The sequence below is a fragment of the Oncorhynchus kisutch genome, unplaced genomic scaffold, assembly GCF_002021735.2.
Source record: "Oncorhynchus kisutch isolate 150728-3 unplaced genomic scaffold, Okis_V2 scaffold3788, whole genome shotgun sequence".
Lineage (NCBI taxonomy): Eukaryota > Metazoa > Chordata > Actinopteri > Salmoniformes > Salmonidae > Oncorhynchus > Oncorhynchus kisutch.
In genome coordinates, this window is record NW_022265733.1 from 325,618 (window position 1) to 344,501 (window position 18,884).

At 43.3% G+C, this 18,884-nt stretch overlaps 1 pseudogene; it reads left to right on the plus strand.

Annotated features, from left to right (window-relative positions):
- LOC116371862 (multidrug resistance-associated protein 9-like) overlaps nt 1–18,884 on the plus strand; it is a 96,598-nt pseudogene that overhangs the window by 56,263 nt on the left and 21,451 nt on the right.

Here is an 18,884-nt window from a genome sequence, read left to right on the forward strand (position 1 = left end):
GTCTGTGAGAGTTTAGTCAACTCTTCAGGTTTCAGACGGGGTTAGCCCACTGAGGTAAAGGCGTTATCTGTGAGAGTTTAGTCACATCGTCAGGGTTACTCATCATAAACATGTAGCACATCACATTTGCCCATAAATGGGGAAGTAAAACTATTTAAATATTAATTTTAAAATTATAATTAAATGTTTGTTTATTTGGCCCCCTGTCACCCTGTTTGTTTGACCCCCTGTCACCCTGGTTGTTTATTTGTCCCCCTGTCACCCTGTTAGTTTGACCCCCTGTCACCCTGTGCTTGGCAACGGCGTGTTTGGTTGACCCCCTGTCACCCTGTGCTTGGCGACGGCGTGTTTGGTTGACCCCTGTCACCCTGTGCTTGGCGACGGCATGTTTGGTTGACCCCCTGTCACCCTGTGCTTGGCGACGGCGTGTTTGGTTGAGCTCTGTGACAGAAAAAGGACAGCCTTTGATGACCTCTTCTTCCTCTGTAGGTTTGAGAGGCTTTGGGAGGAAGAGGTTGCTAAGGTGGGACTAGAGAAAGCTTCTTTAGGTGGAGTCTTCATGCGCTTCCAAAGGACCCGATCACTGGTGGCCTTCCTCGTCGCCATCCTCTTCGCGCTCTCTGTGTTTATCGGACCGGTCTGTGATTTCAAATTAATTCATTTCTTGCATAGATGATTCATTTAACACATAATTGGATGTTTAAAAAACAACATCTGTTTCTGTGTATGTTTGTGTGTGTGTTTGTATGTGTGTGTGTGTGTGTGTTTGTATGTGTGTGTGTGTGTGTTTGTATGTGTGTGTGTGTGTGTGTGTGTGTGTGTGTTTGTATGTGTGTGTGTGTGTGTGTGTGTGTGTGTTTGTATGTGTGTGTGTGTGTGTTTGTATGTGTGTGTGTGTGTTTCTATGTGTGTGTGTTTGTATGTGTGTGTGTGTGTGTGTGTTTGTATGTGTGTGTGCGTTTGTATGTGTGTGTGTGTGTGTTTGTATGTGTGTGTGTGTGTGTGTGTGTGTGTGTGTGTATGTGTGTGTTTGTATGTGTGTGTGTGTGTGTTTGTATGTGTGTGTGTGTGTGTGTGTGTTTGTATGTGTGTGTGTGTGTGTGTGTGTTTGTATGTGTGTGTGTGTGTGTTTGTATGTGTGTGTGTGTGTGTGTGTTTGTATGTGTGTGTGTGTGTGTGTGTGGGTTTGTATGTGTGTTTGTGTGTGTGTGTGTGTGTGTGTGTGTGTGTTTGTATGTGTGTTTGTATGTGTGTTTGTGTGTGTGTGTGTGTGTGTGTGTGTGTGTGTTTGTATGTGTGTGTGTTTGTATGTGTGTGTGTTTGTATGTGTGTGTGTGTGGGTTTGTATGTGTGTTTGTGTGTGTTTGTATGTGTGTGTGTGTGGGTTTGTATGTGTGTGTGTGTGTGTTTGTATGTGTGTGTGTGTGTGTGTTTGTATGTGTGTGTGTTTGTATGTGTGTGTGTGTGGGTTTGTATGTGTGTTTGTGTGTGTTTGTATGTGTGTGTGTGTGGGTTTGTATGTGTGTGTGTGTGTGTTTGTATGTGTGTGTGTGTGTGTGTTTGTATGTGTGTGTGTTTGTGTGTGTGTTTGTATGCGTGTGTGTATGTGTGTGTGTGTGTGTGTGTGTGTGTGTGTGTGTGTGAGTGTGTGTGTGATTGTGTGTGTGTGTGTGTGTGTGTGTGTGTGTGTGTGTGTGTGTGTGTGTGTGTGTGTGTGTGTGTGTGTGTGTGTGTGTGTGTGTGTGTGTTCCAGGCGGTTCTGGTGTATGAGATCCTGAACTATGCAGAAAACCCTGGGACGTCTACTCTGCTCCACGGTGTGGGTCTGTGTGTGGCTCTGTTCATCTCAGAGTTCTCTAAAGCCTTCTTTGCCTCTCTACTGTGGGCTGTTAACCTGAGGACGGCCATCAGGGTGAAGAGTGCCTTCTCTGTCGTCGCCTTCCAGAAGATCATCTCTCTCAGATCCGTCAGCAACCTCTCTGTGGGAGAGGTACAGTCACACAGACACCATTATAATGCTCTCCTGTTCTGTTTTCCTTCCTGTGGGTTCAGTACTGTGGGGCGGCAGGGTAGACTAGTGGTTAGAGTGGAGGGGCGGCAGGTAGGCCGGTGGTTAGAGTGGAGGGGTGGCAGGTAGACTAGTGGTTAGAGTGGAGGGGAGGCAGGTAGACTAGTGGTTAGAGTGGAGGGGTACAGTCACACAGATACCATTATAATGTTCTCCTGTTCTGTTTTCCTTCCTGTGGGTTCAGTACTGTGGGGCGGCAGGGTAGACTAGTGGTTAGAGTGGAGGGGCGGCAGGTAGCCTAGTGGTTAGAGTGGAGGGTAGGGCTGGCAGGTAGTCTAGTGGTTAGAGTGGAGGGGCGGCAGGTAGTCTAGTGGTTAGAGAGGAGTGTAGGGGCGGCAGGTAGACTAGTGGTTAGAGTGGAGGGGCGGCAGGTAGTCTAGTGGTTAGAGTGGAGGGGAGGCAGGTAGCCTAGTGGTTAGAGTGGAGGGGCGGCAGGTAGACTAGTGGTTAGAGTGGAGGGGAGGCAGGTAGACTAGTGGTTAGAGTGGAGGGGAGGCATGTAGACTAGTGGTTAGAGAGGAGAGGAGGCAGGCAGCCTAGTGGTTAGAGTGGAGGGGCGGCAGGTAGCCTAGTGGTTAGAGTGGAGGGACGGCAGGTAGCCTAGTGGTTAGAGTGGAGGGGTGGCAGGTAGTCTAGTGGTTAGAGTGGAGGGGAGGCAGGTTGCCTAGTGGTTAGAGAGGAGGGGAGGCAGGTAGCCTAGTGGTTAGAGTGGAGGGATGGCAGGTAGTCTAGTGGTTAGAGTGGAGTGGCGGTAGGTAGCCTAGCGGTTAGAGTGGAGGGGCGGCAGGTAGCCTAGCGGTTAGAGTGGAGGGACGGCAGGTAGACTAGTGGTTAGAGTGTTGGACTAGTAACCAGCAGGTAGCCTAGTGGTTAGAGTGTTGGACTAGTAACCAGCAGGTAGCCTAGTGGTTAGAGTGTTGGACTAGTAACCAGCAGGTAGCCTAGTGGTTAGAGTGTTTGACTAGTAACCAACAGGTAGACTAGTAGTTAGAGCGTTGGGGTGAGGGTAGCATCCTGTATATGTCCTGGTGACATAGTGTTGTAGAGGGTAGTATCCTGTATATGTCCTGGTGACATAGTGTTGTAGAGGGTAGTATCCTGTATATGTCCTGGTGACATAGTGTTGTGGAGGGTAGTATCCTGTATATGTCCTGGTGACATAGTGTTGTAGAGGGTAGTATCCTGTATATGTCCTGGTGACATAGTGTTGTAGAGGGTAGTATCCTGTATATGTCCTGGTGACATAGTGTTGTAGAGGGTAGTATCCTGTATACGTCCTGGTGACATAGTGTTGTGGAAAGGTAGTATCCTGTATATGTCCTGGTGACATTGTGTTGTAGAGGGTAGTATCCTGTATATGTCCTGGTGACGTAGTGTTGTAGAGGGTAGTATCCTGTATATGTCCTGGTGACATAGTGAGGGTTATGTTGTGGATGGTATTATCCTGTATATGTCCTGGTGACATAGTGAGGGTTATGTTGTGGATGGTATTATCCTGTATATGTCCTGGTGACATAGTGAGGGTTATGTTGTGGATGGTATTATCCTGTATATGTCCTGGTGACATAGTGTTGTAGAGGGTAGTATCCTGTATATGTCCTGGTGACATAGTGTTGTAGAGGGTAGTATCCTGTATATGTCCTGGTGACATAGTGTTGTAGAGGGTAGTATCCTGTATATGTCCTGGTGACATAGTGAGGGTTATGTTGTGGATGGTATTATCCTGTATATGTCCTGGTGACATAGTGAGGGTTATGTTGTGGATGGTATTATCCAGTATATGTCCTGGTGACATAGTGAGGGTTATGTTGTGGATGGTATTATCCTGTATATGTCCTGGTGACATAGTGAGGGTTATGTTGTGGATGGTATTATCCTGTATATGTCCTGGTGACATAGTGAGGGTTATGTTGTGGATGGTATTATCCTGTATATGTCCTGGTGACATAGTGAGGGTTATGTTGTGGATGGTATTATCCTGTATATGTCCTGGTGACATAGTGAGGGTTATGTTGTGGATGGTATTATCCAGTATATGTCCTGGTGACATAGTGAGGGTTATGTTGTGGATGGTATTATCCTGTATATGTCCTGGTGACATAGTGAGGGTTATGTTGTGGATGGTATTATCCTGTATATGTCCTGGTGACATAGTGAGGGTTATGTTGTGGATGGTATTATCCTGTATATGTCCTGGTGACATAGTGAGGGTTATGTTGTGGATGGTATTATCCTGTATATGTCCTGGTGACATAGTGTTGTGGATGGTATTATCCTGTATATGTCCTGGTGACATAGTGTTGTGGATGGTATTATCCTGTATATGTCCTGGTGACATAGTGAGGGTTATGTTGTGGATGGTAGTATCCTGTATATGTCCTGGTGACATAGTGTTGTGGATGGTATTATCCTGTATATGTCCTGGTGACATAGTGTTGTGGATGGTATTATCCTGTATATGTCCTGGTGACATAGTGTTGTGGATGGTATTATCCTGTATATGTCCTGGTGACATCGTGTTGTGGATGGTATTATCCTGTATATGTCCTGGTGACATAGTGAGGGTTATGTTGTGGATGGTATTATCCTGTATATGTCCTGGTGACATAGTGTTGTAGAGGGTAGTATCCTGTATATGTCCTGGTGACATAGTGAGGGTTATGTTGTGGATGGTATTATCCTGTATATGTCCTGGTGACATAGTGTTGTGGATGGTATTATCCTGTATATGTCCTGGTGACATAGTGTTGTAGATGGTATTATCCTGTATATGTCCTGGTGACATAGTGTTGTAGATGGTATTATCCTGTATATGTCCTGGTGACATAGTGTTGTGGATGGTATTATCCTGTATATGTCCTGGTGACATAGTGTTGTGGATGGTATTATCCTGTATATGTCCTGGTGACATAGTGTTGTGGATGGTATTATCCTGTATATGTCCTGGTGACATAGTGTTGTAGAGGGTAGTATCCTGTATATGTCCTGGTGACATATTGTTGTAGATGGTATTATCCTGTATATGTCCTGGTGACATAGTGTTGTGGATGGTATTATCCTGTATATGTCCTGGTGACATAGTGTTGTGGATGGTATTATCCTGTATATGTCCTGGTGACATAGTGTTGTGGATGGTATTATCCTGTATATGTCCTGGTGACATAGTGTTGTGGATGGTATTATCCTGTATATGTCCTGGTGACATAGTGTTGTAGATGGTAGTATCCTGTATATGTCCTGGTGACATAGTGTTGTAGAGGGTAGTATCCTGTATATGTCCTGGTGACATAGTGTTGTAGAGGGTAGTATCCTGTATATGTCCTGGTGACATAGTGAGGGTTATGTTGTGGATGGTAGTATCCTGTATATGTCCTGGTGACATAGTGTTGTAGAGGGTAGTATCCTGTATATGTCCTGGTGACATAGTGAGGGTTATGTTGTGGATGGTAGTATCCTGTATATGTCCTGGTGACATAGTGTTGTAGAGGGTAGTATCCTGTATATGTCCTGGTGACATAGTGAGGGTTATGTTGTGGATGGTAGTATCCTGTATATGTCCTGGTGACATAGTGTTGTAGAGGGTAGTATCCTGTATATGTCCTGGTGACATAGTGAGGGTTATGTTGTGGATGGTATTATCCTGTATATGTCCTGGTGACATAGTGAGGGTTATGTTGTGGATGGTATTATCCTGTATATGTCCTGGTGACATAGTGTTGTGGATGGTATTATCCTGTATATGTCCTGGTGACATAGTGTTGTGGATGGTATTATCCTGTATATGTCCTGGTGACATAGTGTTGTGGATGGTATTATCCTGTATATGTCCTGGTGACATAGTGTTGTAGAGGGTATTATCCTGTATATGTCCTGGTGACATAGTGTTGTGGATGGTATTATCCTGTATATGTCCTGGTGACATAGTGTTGTGGATGGTATTATCCTGTATATGTCCTGGTGACATAGTGTTGTGGATGGTATTATCCTGTATATGTCCTGGTGACATAGTGTTGTGGAGGGTATTATCCTGTATATGTCCTGGTGACATAGTGTTGTGGAGGGTATTATCCTGTATATGTCCTGGTGACATAGTGTTGTGGAGGGTAGTATCCTGTATATGTCCTGGTGACATAGTGTTGTGGATGGTAGTATCCTGTATATGTCCTGGTGACATAGTGTTGTGGAGGGTAGTATCCTGTATATGTCCTGGTGACATAGTGTTGTGGAGGGTATTATCCTGTATATGTCCTGGCCAAATCCACATATTCCTAACTCTAAAACATGTAGGAGCTTATATTCTCACCTGCTCGTATGTTCTCTAACTCTCTCTCCCTCTCCCTCTCTCTCTCTCTCTCTCTCTCTCCTTTCTCTCTCCCCCCTCCTCTCTCTCTCCCTCCCTCTCCTCCCTCCAGATGATCAACGTGCTGACCAGTGATGGCTACAGGATGTTTGAGGCTGTGCTGTTTGGTACCTTCCTGCTGTGTATCCCTGTGCTACTGACCGCCTGTATAATCTACGCCTGCTACACTCTAGGATACACTGCCCTCATAGGAGTCTCTGTCTACCTCATCTTCATCCCCATACAGGTACTAACCCTCACCCTCATAGTAGTCTCTGTCATCTTCATCCCCATACAGGCACTAACCCTCATAGGAGTCTCTGTCTACCTCATGTTCATCCCCAAACAGGTACTAACCCTCATAGGAGTCTCTGTCTACCTCATCTTCATCCCCATACAGGCACTAACCCTCATAGGAGTCTCTGTCTACCTCATCTTCATCCCCATACAGGCACTAACCCTCATAGGAGTCTCTGTCTACCTCATCTTCATCTCCATACAGGAACTAACCCTAACCCTCATAGGAGTCTCTGTCTACCTCATCTTCATCCCCAAACAGGTACTAACCCTCATAGGAGTCTCTGTCTTCCTCATCTTCATCCCCAAACAGGTACTAACCCTCATAGGAGTCTCTATCTACCTCATCTTCATCTCCATACAGGTACTAACCCTCATAGGAGTCACTGTCTACCTCGTCTTCATCCCCATACAGGTACTAACCCTCATAGGAGTCTCTGTCTACCTCATCTTCATCTCCATACAGGAACTAACCCTCATAGGAGTCTCTGTCTACCTCGTCTTCATCCCCATACAGGTACTAACCCTAACCCTCATAGGAGTCTCTGTCTACCTCATCTTCATCCCCATACAGGTACTAACCCTCATAGGAGTCTCTGTCTACCTCATCTTCATCCCCATACAGGTACTAACCCTCATAGGAGTCTATGTCTACCTCATCTTCATCCCCATACAGGCACTAACCCTCATAGGAGTCTCTGTCTACCTCATCTTCATCCCCATACAGGTACTAACCCTCATAGGGGTCTCTGTCTACCTCATCTTCATCTCCATACAGGAACTAACCCTCATAGGAGTCTCTGTCTACCTCGTCTTCATCCCCATACAGTAACTAACCCTCACCTTCATAGGAGTCTCTTTGACTGACCAGTATGCTATTCTGCTGTCTGTTGTTTACCATGGGCCAGACTGACCAGCATGTTGTTGTGTTGTCTGTAGTTTACCATGGGCCAGACTGACCAGTATGTTGTCGTGTTGTCTGTAGTTCACCTTGGGCCAGACTGACCAGTATTTTGTCGTGTTGTCTGTAGTTTACCTTGGGCCAGACTGACCAGTATGTCATTGTGTTGTCTGTAGTTTACCATGGGCCAGACTGACCAGTATGTCGTTGTGTTGTCTGTAGTTTACCTTGGGCCAGACTGACCAGTATGTCGTTGTGTCGTCTGTAGTTTTTCATGGCCAGACTGACCAGTATGTCATTGTGTTGTCAACTTGCAGGCTTGTTTTCGAGTTGCTGTGCGTTTTGTTGCCAACCTGTTTTGCTACCTGACAACTTTACGGTTTTCACTTTTTAATTACCGTTCATATATTTATTTATTTTTTCCTCAACCTTTTCACTCTGGACGCTTTATCTGGACACGATTCGTCAGGACCTCCAACAGCCGAAGCTAAGTAGTAACATTAACATGATGCCTTCTAATTGCAGCCGCTGTACTCGCCTTACGGCGAGGATAGCTGTGCTGCAAGCCCAGCTTCAGACGCAATCGTTAGGCAAGGGTAATTTCAGTGTAGGAAAGGATGAAACAGCGTCTGTGGCACCAGTAAGTACAGATAGTAGTGTAAATCCCCTGGCACAGTCCCCGCAGCCGGACAACTTTCTCACGGTTTCTGGAAGGAAATGCTGTAGGAACGCTCAACCGGTGTCGCTCATTCAGCCGACAGAAACTTTCAACCGGTTTTCCCCATTAAGCAGCGGGTCGGAGTCAGAGGCCGATTCTTCTCTGGTCTCTACTCTTCCCGTTACGGGGTCTGAGACGCCGAAGCTTCCCACCATTAGCTCTGACAAATTGAAAACTCTAGTCATTGGCGACTCCATTACCCGCAGTATTAGACTTAAAGCGAATCATCCAGCGATCATACACTGTTTACCCGGGGGCAGGGCTACCGACGTTAAGGCTAATCTGAAGATGGTGCTGGCTAAAGCTAAAACTGGCGAGTGTAGAGAGTATAGAGATATTGTTATCCACGTCGGCACCAACGATGTTAGGATGAAACAGTCAGAAATCACCAAGCGCAACATAGCTTCTGCGTGCATATCAGCTAGAAAGATGTGTCGGCATCGAGTAATTGTCTCTGGCCCCCTCCCAGTTAGGGGGAGTGATGAGCTCTACAGCAGAGTCTCACAACTCAATCGCTGGTTGAAAACTGTTTTCTGCCCCTCCCAAAAGTTAGAATTTGTAGATAATTGGCCCTCTTTCTGGGACTCACCCACAAACAGGACCAAGCCTGACCTGCTGAGGAGTGACGGACTCCATCCTAGCTGGAGGGGTGCTCTCATCTTATCTACCAACATAGACAGGGCTCTAACTCCTCTAGCTCCACAATGAAATAGGGTGCAGGCCAGGCAGCAGGCTGTTAGCCAGCCTGCCAGCATAGTGGAGTCTGCCATTAGCACAGTCAGTGTAGTCAGCTCAGCTATCACCATTGAGACCGTGTCTGTGCCTCGACCTAGGTTGGGCAAAACTAAACATGGCGGTGTTCGCCTTAGCAATCTCACTAGGATAAAGACCACCTCCATTCCTGTCATTACTGAAAGAGATCATGATACCTCACATCTCAAAATAGGGCTACTTAATGTTAGATCCCTTACTTCAAAGGCAATTATAGTCAATGAACTAATCACTGATCATAATCTTGATGTGATTGGCCTGACTGAAACATGGCTTAAGCCTGATGAATTTACTGTTTTAAATGAGGCCTCACCTCCTGGCTACACTAGTGACCATATCCCCCGTGCATCCCGCAAAGGCGGAGGTGTTGCTAACATTTACGATAGCAAATTTCAATTTACAAAAATAAAAATGACATTTTCGTCTTTTGAGCTTCTAGTCATGAAATCTATGCAGCCTACTCAATCACTTTTTATAGCTACTGTTTACAGGCCTCCTGGGCCATATACAGCGTTTCTCACTGAGTTCCCTGAATTCCTATCGGACCTTGTAGTCATAGCAGATAATATTCTAATCTTTGGTGACTTTAATATTCACATGGAAAAGTCCACAGACCCACTCCAAAAGGCTTTCGGAGCCATCATCGACTCAGTGGGTTTTGTCCAACATGTCTCTGGACCCACTCACTGTCACAGTCATACGCTGGACCTAGTTTTGTCCCATGGAATAAATGTGGTGGATCTTAATGTTTTTCCTCATAATCCTGGACTATCGGACCACCATTTTATTACGTTTGCAATTGCAACAAATAATCTGCTTCGACCCCAACCAAGGAACATCAAAAGTCGTGCTATAAATTCACAGACAACACAAAGATTCCTTGATGCCCTTCCAGACTCCCTCTGCCTACCCAAGGACGCCAGAGGACAAAAATCAGTTAACCACCTAACTGAGGATCTCAATTTAACCTTGCGCAATACCCTAGATGCAGTTGCACCCCTAAAAACTAAAAAAATGTCTCATAAGAAACTAGCTCCCTGGTACACAGAAAATACCCGAGCTCTGAAGCAAGCTTCCAGAAAATTGGAACGGAAATGGCGCCACACCAAACTGGAAGTCTTCCGACTAGCTTGGAAGGACGGTACCGTGCAGTACCGTAGAGCCCTTACTGCTGCTCGATCATCCTATTTTTCTAACTTAATTGAGGAAAATAAGAACAATCCGAAATTCCTTTTTAATACTGTCGCAAAGCTAACTAAAAAGCAGCATTCCCCAAGAGAGGATGACTTTCACTTTAGCAGTGATAAATTCATGAACTTCTTTGAGGAAAAGATTATGATTATTAGAAAGCAAATTACGGACTCCTCTTTAAACCTGCGTATTCCTCCAAACCTCAGTTGTCCTGAGTCTGCACAACTCTGCCAGGACCTAGGATCAAGAGAGACGCTCAAGTGTTTTAGTACTATATCTCTTGACACAATGATGAACATAATCATGGCCTCTAAACCTTCAGCTGCATACTGGACCCTATTCCAACTAAACTACTGAAAGAGCTGCTTCCTGTGCTTGGCCCTCCTATGTTGAACATAATAAACGGCTCTCTATCCACCGGATGTGTACCAAACTCACTAAAAGTGGCAGTAATAAAGCCTCTCTTGAAAAAGCCAAACCTTGACCCAGAAAATATAAAAAACTATCGGCCTATATCGAATCTTCCATTCCTCTCAAAAATTTTAGAGAAGGCTGTTGCGCAGCAACTCACTGCCTTCCTGAAGACAAACAATGTATACGAAATGCTTCAGTCTGGTTTTAGACCCCATCATAGCACTGAGACGGCACTTGTGAAGGTGGTAAATGACATTTTAATGGCATCGGACCGAGGCTCTGCATCTGTCCTTGTGCTCCTAGACCTTAGTGCTGCTTTTGATACCATCGATCACCACATTCTTTTGGAGAGATTGGAAACCCAAATTGGTCTACACGGACATGTTCTGGCCTGGTTTAGATCTTATCTGTCGGAAAGATATCAGTTTGTCTCTGTGAATGGTTTGTCCTCTGACAAATCAACTGTAAATTTCGGTGTTCCTCAAGGTTCCGTTTTAGGACCACTATTGTTTTCACTATATATTTTACCTCTTGGGGATGTTATTCGAAAACATAATGTAAACTTTCACTGCTATGCGGATGACACACAGTTGTACATTTCAATGAAACATGGTGAAGCCCCAAAATTGCCCTCGCTAGAAGCATGTGTTTCAGACATAAGGAAGTGGATGGCTGCAAACTTTCTACTATTAAACTCGGACAAAACAGAGATGCTTGTTCTAGGTCCCAAGAAACAAAGAGATCTTCTGTTGAATCTGACAATTAATCTTAATGGTTGTACAGTCGTCTCAAATAAAACTGTGAAGGACCTCGGCGTTACTCTGGACCCTGATCTCTCTTTTGAAGAACATATCAAGACCATTTCGAGGACAGCTTTTTTCCATCTACGTAACATTGCAAAAATCAGAAACTTTCTGTCCAAAAATGATGCAGAAAAATTAATCCATGCTTTTGTCACTTCTAGGTTAGACTACTGCAATGCTCTATTTTCCGGCTACCCGGATAAAGCACTAAATAAACTTCAGTTAGTGCTAAATACGGCTGCTAGAATCCTGACTAGAACCAAAAAATTTGATCATATTACTCCAGTGCTAGCCTCTCTACACTGGCTTCCTGTCAAAGCAAGGGCTGATTTCAAGGTTTTACTGCTAACCTACAAAGCATTACATGGGCTTGCTCCTACCTATCTCTCTGATTTGGTCCTGCCGTACATACCTACACGTACGCTATGGTCACAAGACGCAGGCCTCCTAATTGTCCCTAGAATTTCTAAGCAAACAGCTGGAGGCAAGGCTTTCTCCTATAGAGCTCCATTTTTATGGAACGGTCTGCCTACCCATGTCAGAGACGCAAACTCGGGCTCAACCTTTAAGTCTTTACTGAAGACTCATCTCTTCAGTGGGTCATATGATTGAGTGTAGTCTGGCCCAGGAGTGGGAAGGTGAACGGAAAGGCTCTGGAGCAACGAACCGCCCTTGCTGTCTCTGCCTGGCCGGTTCCCCTCTTTCCACTGGGATTCTCTGCCTCTAACCGGGGCGGCAGGGTAGCCTAGTGGTTAGAGCGTTGGACTAGTAACCGGAAGGTTGTGAGTTCAAACCCCTGAGCTGACAAGGTACAAATCTGTCGTTCTGCCCCTGAACAGGCAGTTAACCCACTGTTCCTAGGCCGTCATTGAAAATAAGAATGTGTTCTTAACTGACTTGCCTAGTTAAAATAAAGGTCAATAAATTAAAGGTAAAATAAAAAATAAATAAAAAAACCCTATTACAGGGGCTGAGTCACTGGCTTGCTGGGGCTCTCTCATGCCGTCCCTGAATGAACATTGAACATCTTGGCCATGTTCTGTTATAATCTCCACCCGGCACAGCCAGAAGAGGACTGGCCACCCCACATAGCATGGTTCCTCTCTAGGTTTCTTCCTAGGTATTGGCCTTTCTAGGGAGTTTTTCCTAGCCACCGTGCTTCTACACCTGCATTGCTTGCTGTTTGGGGTTTTAGGCTGGGTTTCTGTACAGCACTTTGAGATATCAGCTGATGTACGAAGGGCTATATAAATACATTTGATTTGATTTGTCTGTAGTTTACCTTGGGCCAGACTGACCAGTATGTCGTTGTGTTTTCTGTAGTTTACCTTGGGCCAGACTGACCAGTATGTCATTGTGTCGTCTGTAGTTTTTCATGGCCAGACTGACCAGCATGTTGTTGTGTTGTCTGTAGTTTACCTTGGGCCAGACTGACCAGTATGTCGTTGTGTTTTCTGTAGTTTTTCATGGCCAGACTGACCAGCATGTTGTTGTGTTGTCTGTAGTTTACCATGGGCCAGACTGACCAGTATGTCGTTGTGTTTTCTGTAGTTTACCTTGGGCCAGACTGACCAGTATGTCGTTGTGTTGTCTGTAGTTTACCTTGGGCCAGACTGACCAGTATGTCGTTGTGTCGTCTGTAGTTTTTAATGGCCAGACTGATCCAAGTGTTCAGGAGGAAAGCAGTGAGCGTCACAGACACTCGTGTCCGCACCATGAACGAGGTTCTCACCTGTATCAAACTCATCAAGATGTATGCCTGGGAAACCTCCTTCGAGAAGAAAATCACTGGTGAGGAAGAGTAGGGTCACCACAGGGTGTTAGGAACGTATCTAAAGAGGATACTGAAGGTATACTAGTATATTATTAGAGTTCTATATTATTAGAGTTCTATAGTCACTGTACATACTAGTATATTATTAGAGTTCTATAGTCACTGTATATACTAGTATATTATTAGAGTTCTAGAGTCACTGTACATACTAGTATATTATTAGAGTTCTAGAGTCACTGTATATACTAGTATATTATTAGAGTTCTATATTATTAGAGTTCTATAGTCACTGTACATACTAGTATATTATTAGAGTTCTATAGTCACTGTACATACTAGTATATTATTAGAGTTCTAGAGTCACTGTATATACTAGTATATTATTAGAGTTCTATATTATTAGAGTTCTATAGTCACTGTATATACTAGTATATTATTAGAGTTCTATAGTCACTGTATATACTAGTATATTATTAGAGTTCTATATTATTAGAGTTCTATAGTCACTGTATATACTAGTATATTATTAGAGTTCTATATTATTAGAGTTCTATAGTCACTGTATATACTAGTATATTATTAGAGTTCTATAGTCACTGTACATACTAGTATATTATTAGAGTTCTATAGTCACTGTATATACTAGTATATTATTAGAGTTCTAGAGTCACTGTACATACTAGTATATCATTAGAGTTCTATAGTCACGGTACATACTAGTATATTATTAGAGTTCTATAGTCACTGTACATACTAGTATATTATTAGAGTTCTATAGTCACTGTATATACTAGTATATTATTAGAGTTCTATAGTCACTGTACATACTAGTATATTATTAGAGTTCTATATTATTAGAGTTCTATAGTCACTGTATATACTAGTATATTATTAGAGTTCTATATCATTAGAGTTCTATAGTCACTGTACATACTAGTATATTATTAGAGTTCTATAGTCACTGTACATACTAGTATATTATTAGAGTTCTAGAGTCACTGTATATACTAGTATATTATTAGAGTTCTAGAGTCACTGTATATACTAGTATATTATTAGAGTTCTATAGTCACTGTACATACTAGTATATTATTAGAGTTCTAGAGTCACTGTATATACTAGTATATTATTAGAGTTCTATAGTCACTGTACATACTAGTATATTATTAGAGTTCTATAGTCACTGTATATACTAGTATATTATTAGAGTTCTATAGTCACTGTACGTACTAGTATATTATTAGAGTTCTATAGTCACTGTACATACTAGTATATCATTAGAGTTCTATAGTCACTGTACATACTAGTATATTATTAGAGTTCTATAGTCACTGTATATACTAGTATATTATTAGAGTTCTATAGTCACTGTACGTACTAGTATATTATTAGAGTTCTATAGTCACTGTACATACTAGTATATCATTAGAGTTCTATAGTCACTGTACATACTAGTATATTATTAGAGTTCTATAGTCACTGTATATACTAGTATATTATTAGAGTTCTATAGTCACTGTATATACTAGTATATTATTAGAGTTCTATATCATTAGAGTTCTATAGTCACTGTACATACTAGTATATTATTAGAGTTCTATAGTCACTGTACATACTAGTATATTATTAGAGTTCTATAGTCACTGTATATACTAGTATATTATTAGAGTTCTATAGTCACTGTACGTACTAGTATATTATTAGAGTTGTATAGTCACTGTACATACTAGTATATCATTAGAGTTCTATAGTCACTGTACATACTAGTATATTATTAGAGTTCTATAGTCACTGTATATACTAGTATATTATTAGAGTTCTATAGTCACTGTACATACTAGTATATCATTAGAGTTCTATAGTCACTGTACATACTAGTATATTATTAGAGTTCTATAGTCACTGTATATACTAGTATATTATTAGAGTTCTATAGTCACTGTATATACTAGTATATTATTAGAGTTCTATATCATTAGAGTTCTATAGTCACTGTACATACTAGTATATTATTAGAGTTCTATAGTCACTGTACATACTAGTATATTATTAGAGTTCTAGAGTCACTGTACATACTAGTATATTATTAGAGTTCTAGAACATTTGGTATAAATCTTTACTAGAGCGTTGTGTACAGTGTATACAGTGTGTTTGGATATAGTGCCATATAAAGGGAATAGGGATCCATTTTGGACACATTCCATATCTGCCGTCCTGTGTTTCCCCATCAGACATCAGGAAGAATGAGAAGCAGCTGCTGGAGATGGCTGGCTACATCCAGAGTATCAACTCCTCCATCACAACCATCATCCCCACCATGGCAACCATCCTCACCTTCGTGGTCCACACCCTGCTGGGCCTGCCTCTAAGCTCCTCGGAAGTGAGTAGTATACCCAATGCCTAGTCCTAGAACCTAGTCCTAATACCTTGTCCTAATACCTAGACCTAATACCTAGTCCTAATACCTATTCCTAATACCTAGTCCTAATACCTAGTCCTAATACCTGGTTCTAATACCTAGACCTAATACCTAGTCCTAATACCTAGTCCTAATACCTAGTCCTAATACCTAGACCTAATACCTAGTCCTAATACCTAGTCCTAATACCTAGACCTAATACCTAGTCCTAATACCTAGACCTAGTCCTAATACCTAGTCCTAATACCTAGACCTAATACCTAGTCACTATACCTAGACTTAGTCCTAATACCTAGTCCTAATACCTAGTCCTAGTCCTAATACCTATTCCTAATACCTAGTCCTAATACCTAGACCTAATACCTAGTCCTAATACCTAGACCTAATACCTAGTCCTCATACCTGGTCCTAATACCTGGTCCTAATACCTAGTCCTAATACCTAGACCTTGTCCTAATACCTAGACCTAATACCTAGACCTAATACCTAGTCCTAGTCCTAATACCTAGTCCTAATACCTAGTCCTAATACCTAGTCCTAATATCTAGACCTAATACCTAGTCCTAGTCCTAATACCTAGTCCTAATACCTAGACCCAATACCTAGTCCTAATACCTAGTCCTAATACCTAGATCTAATACCTAGTCCTAATACCTAGACCCAATACCTAGTCCTAATACCTAGTCCTAATACCTAGATCTAATACCTAGTCCTAGTCCTAATACCTAGTCCTAATACCTAGTCCTAATACCTAGACCTAGACCTAATACCTAGACCTAATACCTAGTCCTAATACCTAGTCCTAATACCTAGATCTAATACCTGGTCCTAGTCCTAATACCTAGTCCTAATACCTAGACCTAATACCTAGTCCTAGTCCTAATACCTAGACCTAATACCTAGTCCTAGGCCTAATACCTAGTCCTAGTCCTAATACCTGGTCCTAGTCCTAATACCCAGTCCTAATACCTAGACCTAATACCTAGTCCTAGTCCTAATACCTAGTCCTAATACCTAGACCTAGTCCTAATACCTAGTCCTAATACCTGGTCCTAATACCTAGTCCTAATACCTAGTCCTAATACCTGGTCAAAATACCTGGTCCTAATACCTAGACCTAATACCTGGTCCTAATACCTAGACCTAATACCTAGACCTAATACCTAGTCCTAATACCTAGACCTAATACCTAGTCCTAATACCTAGACCTAGTCCTAATACCTAGTCCTAATACCTAGACCTAATACCTAGTCCTAATACCTAGACTTAGTCCTAATACCTAGTCCTAATACCTAGTCCTAGTCCTAATACCTAGTCCTAATACCTAGACCTAGTCCTAATACCTGGTCCTAATACCTAGTCCTAATACCTAGACCTAATACCTAGACCTAATACCTAGTCCTAATACCTAGACCTAATACCTGGTCCTAATACCTGGCCCTAATACCTGGTCCTAATACCTAGACCTAATACCTGGTCCTAATACCTGGTCCTAATACCTGGTCCTAATACCTAGACCTAATACCTGGTCCTAATACCTGGTCCTAATACCTGGTCCTAATACCTAGTCCTAATACCTAGACCTAATACCTAATCGCCATCTTGTTTTTACCAGGCTGTTACCCTAATCGCCATCTTGTTTTTACCAGGCTGTTACCCTAATCGCCATCTTGTTTTTACCAGGCTGTTACCCTAATCGCCATCTTGTTTTTACCAGGCTGTTACCCTAATCACCATCTTGTTTTTACCAGGCTTTTACCACAATCGCCATCTTTAACTCCATGCGGTTCTCCCTGGGTTTGCTGCCGTTCTCTGTCAAAGCCATAGCCGAGGGACTGGTATCGCTAGCCCGGCTAAAGGTGAGCCTCCTCTCCTTTAAAACATTATCAATCATCAACTTCATCCTCTTACCGTATATCATGAAGCACATGTGTCCTAAGCATTTCTGTTATCAGTCTCTTTGTATCATGAAGATAAGCTCTGTGTGTTTACTGTGTGTGTGTGTTTACTGTGTGTGTGTGTGTGTGTGTGTGTGTGTGTGTGTGTGTGTGTGTGTGTGTGTGTGTGTGTGTGTGTGTGTGTGTGTGTGTGTGTGTGTGTGTGTGGGTTTGTATACTTTGTATGTGTGTAAATCTACATGTTTACATTTGTGATTTTTTGTGTGTGTGTGTGCCTGCGTGTGTGCCTGCATGTGTGCCTGGGGGTGGGGGGGTGGATGTGTTTGTGTGTGTGTGTGTGTGTGTGTGTGTGTGTGCCTGCTTGTGTGTGTGTGTGTGGGGGGGGGGTTGTGTATGTGTGTGTGTGTGCGTGTCCACTCTGTGTGTGTGGGGGGGGTTGTGTATGGGTGTGTGCGTGTCCACTCTCTCTGTGTGTGTGTGTGTGTGTGTGGGGGGGGGGGGGGGGTTGTGTATGTGTGTGTGTGTGCGTGTCCACTCTGTGTGTGTGTGGGGGGGGTTGTGTATGGGTGTGTGCGTGTGTGTGCGTGTCCACTCTCTGTGTGTGTGTGTGTAGAAACTGCTGATGACACAGAACCCAGACTCGTACCTGGTCCAGAGACACGGGTCCTCCTCGGCCCTGGTCATGGAGAAAGCAACATTCACCTGGGCCAGGCCTGAAGGACAGACAACCACTACGGCACCAGGCACCACAGCCTCTCTGAAGGGAGGGAAGGTGGAACCACAGGGCCAGAACGGGACTCACACACCGGGCAAGACCGAGGCCAAGCCCACCCTGAGAAACATCTCCTTCAACCTGCCTAAGGTAGGTGCTGGTTGGGGTTAGATAGGGTTTATGATTGGGTGAGATGGGGTCTGGTTAGATAGGGCTTTTGATTGGGTGAGATAGGATGAGTGGGGTCTGGGTTAGATAATGCTTTTGATTGGGTTAGATGGGGTGAGCGGGGTCTGGGTTAGATAGGGCTTTTGATTGGGTTAGAATGGGTGAGTGGGGTCAGAGTTAGATGAGGTAAGCAGGGGTCAGAATTAATATAGGTTAAGCAGGGGTCAGAGTTAGATGGGTTAAGCAGGGGTCAGAGTTAGATGAGGTAAGCAGGGGTCAGAAATAGATGAGGTAAGCATGGGTCAGAGTTAGGTGGGTTAAGCAGGGGTCAGAGTTAATATAGGTTAAGCAGGGGTCAGAGTTAGATGGGTTAAGCAGGGGTCAGAGTTAGATGAGGTAAGCAGGGGTCAG